The sequence below is a fragment of the Pinus tabuliformis genome, chromosome 3_1, assembly GCF_031772625.1.
Source record: "Pinus tabuliformis cultivar Carrire ecotype Pingquan chromosome 3_1, CPIR1, whole genome shotgun sequence".
Lineage (NCBI taxonomy): Eukaryota > Viridiplantae > Streptophyta > Pinopsida > Pinales > Pinaceae > Pinus > Pinus tabuliformis.
The window spans coordinates 701,528,110-701,533,732 of NC_142301.1; the positions used below are offsets into that span (position 1 = coordinate 701,528,110).

At 35.8% G+C, this 5,623-nt stretch overlaps 1 pseudogene; it reads right to left on the minus strand.

Moving 5' to 3' along the window:
• Nucleotides 1–1,670: 1,670 nt before the first annotated feature.
• Nucleotides 1,671–5,163, minus strand: LOC149189070 (receptor-like protein kinase THESEUS 1 pseudogene; annotated as a pseudogene).
• Nucleotides 5,164–5,623: the final 460 nt, after the last annotated feature.

The following is a 5,623-nucleotide window of genomic DNA, read 5'->3' on the forward strand; positions in this document are numbered from 1 at the left end:
TTGTCAACGTAGCTCAAGGCAATAACCCAATCTGTTTGTCAGCATACCTCAAAATTGAATGTTATTTCTGTGTATAATTGTCTATCAAATGATTTCTAAAACATAGAGCATATAATTAATGAAAGCTTATTATTCATGAAGCCTTGTACTATATAGCTAAAGGCCCACCGACGTATCACCTGAACTAAAGCTCAACTCAATTCTGATAGAATTGTAACCTCCTCATCAAACTACGACGATAGTGCATAGTAGTAAATATGAATTAGAACCGTTGTGGAATGAAAAATATTTAACGAAGAAACCCTTATGCAAACACTCAGACATACATGCTGCGCAGTCGCTGAGAGGATTTAAGGTGTGATTTTATAGCCCCTTTATTTTTGTAGTGCAACACGTAATTCCCAACGCCATTGTAACAACAAAGCAATAAATCTTTCAATAACACATACAGGGCTTATAAACAATAGGAGTTTTTCATTACGCAGGACATATTTTAATAATTTATAAACTTATCTTATTGAATTTTTTATAGCACAAGTGGATTATAAATAATATTATTCAGCATATTTACATTGAAAAAAAAATAGGAGTTTTATTTATTACGCAGGGCATATTTTAATCATTTCTAAACTTATTCCATTGAATTTTTTATAATACAAGTGGGTTATAAATAATATTGTGACTATGTTGAATAAAACATATTTATATTGAAATAAATTGCAGAAATAAATTAAGAGTTTTTCCTTTATCCAAGATAGATTCTAATAATTTCTAAATTTGTCGTATTGAATTTTTAGTAACACATTAAGGGGTTTATAAATTATATTATGACTGTGTTGAATGAAATATATTCATACTGAAATAAATTACAGAAATAAATTATGAATTTTTCCTTTATCTAGAACAGATTCTAATAATTTCTAAAGTTATTGTAATTGAATTTTTAGTAATACATTAAGGGGTTTATAAACTATATTATGACTATGTTGAATGAAACATATTCATACTGAAATAAATTACAGAAGTAAATTAGGAATTTTTCCTTTACCAAAAATAAATTCGCTTGTCATATTAAAATTTTTCTAAACTTGTTATATTGAATTTTAGTAACACATAAAAAAACTTATAAACAATATTATGAATATGTTGAATATATTCCTATTGAAATAAATTAGGAGTTTTTCCTTTACCCGGGACATATTTTAATCATTTCTAAACTTGTCATATTAAATTTTTAATAACATATAAAAAAAACTTATAAACAATATTATTACTATTTTAAATGAAACATATTCATACTGAAATATTTTACGAAGTAAAATAGGAACAAGACAGATTCTAATCATTTCTAAACTTGCCATATTGAATTTTTAATATTTTGAATTTTAGTATTTTAAATGATGTAAAAAAATAGTAATTAGAAATAGTAAAAAAATAAAAATAAAATTATATGAATAAAAGTTTAAAATTATATGAATATGGTATTTTTAAAATAAAAAATGTAAAAATAAATTATAACTCGAAGTATATAAAATCTGAAATTAAAATAGATCTAAACTGGTCTCCATAAACTAGATTTCTCTTTTTCCAATAATTGATACGACTGAGATAGAATGCACCTCATTTCATTATTGCAATCAAGCGAAATGATCTATTAAATAACAGCCATACCTCTGTGAGAAAAGGTAGGATTCGATATGATCTATTAAATAACAGCCATATCTGTGTGAGAAAAGGTAGAATTCGATAGAAACTATTCATCTTAAGTCAAAGAAAGCTTCTAATAAGTGAAAATGCCAAATGGTTTCTGTACACAGGAAATACCACAGAGTAGTACAATATTGACAAGGTAGAATTTGAAACCTGAAAAAAAAAAAGAGGAAATGTGGGAAAATCCATCCATATGGGCTCGGCTTGCATGGTAGCGAGGTAGGCAGCAAGTGCCATTAAAGCCAGAATTGAAGATTTGGGATAAACAGTTAGAGGACCAATAAGGAATAAGGATTTCTGAGGGCCATCACTGATTTGCACAACAGTGGCCAGCTCACATAAGTTGGTAATGAATCCCCACACATCAAATTTCTGTAATCACCTTCCCTGAGGATTAACTAGTCGTGAAAATACTGTACTTGCACTCGCACCTTCCGAACCTTTTTCACCTGCAGCAACAATATCCCTCTCTATAGTGCTACTACTGAAATGCTCTTCCTGAGAAAAGCGTAATGGAATCTCTGAAATGCGATTAGCACTATTTTCATCTGCATCATCCAGCATCGCAGTTTCCTGAAGTTGAAGGGCATATTCTAAGTTCCACAGCACATCACCCATGGTGGGCCTGTCAATACCCTGATCAGCCAAACACTTTCCAGCCGTCTCTCCGAACATTCTCAGGGAGTTAGGGTTGATGCTATCTACAAGATGCCTATCAATAATTTGGTCAAGCATGCCTCTACTTTTCCAATGCATTGCCCACTCTGCTATATTGATTTTATCTCTGGGAAGAGAAGGATCAATGACCGGCCTTGCACACAGTAACTCCATAAGCACTACTCCAAAGGAATAGACATCGGATTTTTGTGTCAATTGCTGCCTTCTGAAGTACTCAGGGTCAAGATACCCAAAGCTACCTTTGACAGCAGTACTCACATGGGTTTGATCCAGAGCAGGTCCAGTCTTTGAAATCCCGAAGTCTGCCACCTTGGCCACAAAATTCTCATCCAACAAAATGTTGGTTGTCTTTACATCACGGTGAATGATTCCCTGCTCTGCTCCTGTGTGAAGGTAATGAAGACCCCTAGCGGCCCCTATGCATATATCAAGTCTCTGTTTCCATGACAAAGGAGGAAGATCTGATCCATACAAGTGTTTCCTAAGAGGTCCATTGGCCATGTACTCATAAACCAAAATCATCTCAGAATGCTCCTCACAATAGCCAATAAGAGAAACCAGATGACGGTGGCGAAACTTAGACAACATTTCAATTTCAGTCCGAAATTCTGCCATGCCTTGTGCAGAGCTTCGATTTCCCCGTTTTACAGCCACTATGGTTCCATCTGCAAGCATCCCTGTGAACACTTTACCAAACCCACCTACACCCAGAACCAAACTCTCATCAAAGTTTTTGGTAGCTTCTTCTATCTCTGCAAATGTGAAATGCCGGCCTAGACTTGAAGGTCCAGGAGAAGCAGGACTCCCAGCAGACACTTTGCTTCCCTTGCGCCCTTTAGTTTCAGAATGCCCTCCATGTAGTGGAAGAGGCAACCAGGGTTTAGCAGAGAGTTTTTGAGATCTACGACAACAGAAGTAGATCACCATTAATAGCCCAAGAGCAACTAAAAAACCTACAACGGATCCAACTATTAGACCAACTTTGCTATTCCTGTTTGATCTGATAGAACTGTTCTGTGGGAAAGATCCATCCAGACTTTTGTTAGAGTTGCTCATCTTCATAATCTCCAGCCCATTTAATATGGCGTTGGGGGAAACACTTGCCATATTTATTGCAGGTCCTACTTTGACAGCAAGATTTTTCGATCCATTAGATGTATTAAGTACTACAAAATCTCTGTAATAAGCTGCTGCCAAGTTTTGTGTTGCAGCTGATATATCAAAATTATCGCCCATCACATTATCATTGTTAATATATACATTGAAGTATAACTCGTTCAATGCTTTGCTCACAATATCGCAGAAATGCATCCGAATGAAGTATTGGTAATCTGGATCCACAGTAAACAACCAAGAAATGTTGAAAGTTGGGTCTGCGACATTGGCTGCAGCCATCTCCTCAGCAGTAGCATATACAATACTGGGAGCGGTTTCATTAGTAACTAGTCCTTGGCGGTACACAATATTGTTGGCCGGGATGCTGAAATTTTTGGCAAGCAAGTTTGAAGCTAAGAAGCTTGTATCAGGATCCCAAAATCTCCCAAGGGTGTCATTGTCAGGGGTAATCAAGGGTCCTCCCATATTAAGTCTGTAAATTGTTTCAAAAGCATGCTCAGATAGACCACTGTAAGTATTAGGCAGGGGCACAGCTTGAGCTGTGTCTGAAACAAGAGTGTTCGGCACAGAAACAACTTCAATGGCATTGACAAACGCAAAGGAATTATTGGAGGGAATAAAGGTCAGGACCAATGTTTGTTCATTTACATTGATGAGATATTCCTTCATCACAATTGAACTATTCTGGATTTGGAAATTGTACAATAGACCAAATTCTTGGGTGGCTACTGAAAATATGGCACTTGTAAGATTGTACATTTGATAAGAGAATGGAAAGAAATGTAAACGTACCCAGTGTCTGCCCTGGTGCCCAATACTGAAGGTATAGGATGACTTCTGAGTAAATACTCTAGCTGTCAAATAGATACCGGAAGGAACCTGTAGATTGGAATTTGTAGTGTTAGCAAAGATGTCTTCATTGGTGGCAATCGACATATATGAGGAGGGGGTATCTGCAGTGAAGATCTTTCCACCCACTGTGGTGTTACTTTTTGATCCACAGTCTATAAGGTAGTTATCCTGTGAAGTTGAAACCCCATTCTGATAAAATGACAATAAAAGCAACACACAAATGCACACAATGACTGCCATTTCCTTCACTTCTTTCTCTGCAGCCCAATTTTGTGGTTCTCTCTTTTCTCTGCACCCAAATTATAGGATTCTCTGTGTCTCTTTCTTCCTCTGCACCTCCAGGCAATGCCAAGAGCCTATAACTCTGCCCAGATTTCCACCCTGACCATTGAACCGATGCCCTCACCCCCTGACCGAGCTAGGATAGGACCTCCTTCTTTAGAATATAGAAAGATGGACTTCAGTTCACCTCTATTCTAGAGAATAATTTGGAGATTGCCATGAAAGTGCAGGTTCCTAAATATGTCAAGAACAGAGTTATTGAAATACAAGACCATTATTGTGAGATTTGTCCATTATATCCAGCGCATATAACCACTAGCTACAGTGTCAACACTGCTCTTCTAACTTTCTACCTCATCATCAAATGGCCATTACATCAAGTCCTGGAATGATGGCTTTGCAAATGAAAGCAGAGTAGGACTGCAATTATTTTTCCATGAACTAAAAGCAATGTATGCATACAATAAATATTAATATGTTCAAAAACAGTGTGCAAGATCAGAATGAATGTAAGAACCAGCATGAAAAGGGTTTTGCAGCCCTGAATTTATGGAAAAGTCTTTTTGGAAGACTCACGCGGTTTTGAAGCTTTCTAAGTCTACTCAGAATTCTTTTCAGCCCAAAACTTTCAATGTCAAACGACATCAGCAAAAATGGAACCTTATCTCTCAGTTTGTACTGAGTCTTTAATTTCCTTATTAAACCCAGCCTTCATTGTCCACCTTGAGGGTGACACATTCTGTAATTTGAATATTTAAATGTGTCACTCTTCTGTATATAAATTTCAGTTAAATTAGGTGACAATACCATCATCCTTATGAAATGGGAAAAAAATTATTGGTTGGTTTTTCATTGATGTAATATATTTTAAACTCTCTGACACAGCTCTACTTTAGCTAACGGTGCTGATTTTCAAGGAAACAAAGTTCTCAATCCCGATGAGCTTTCACTTTATTAATATAATGTCCCTTCTTTGATCAATTAA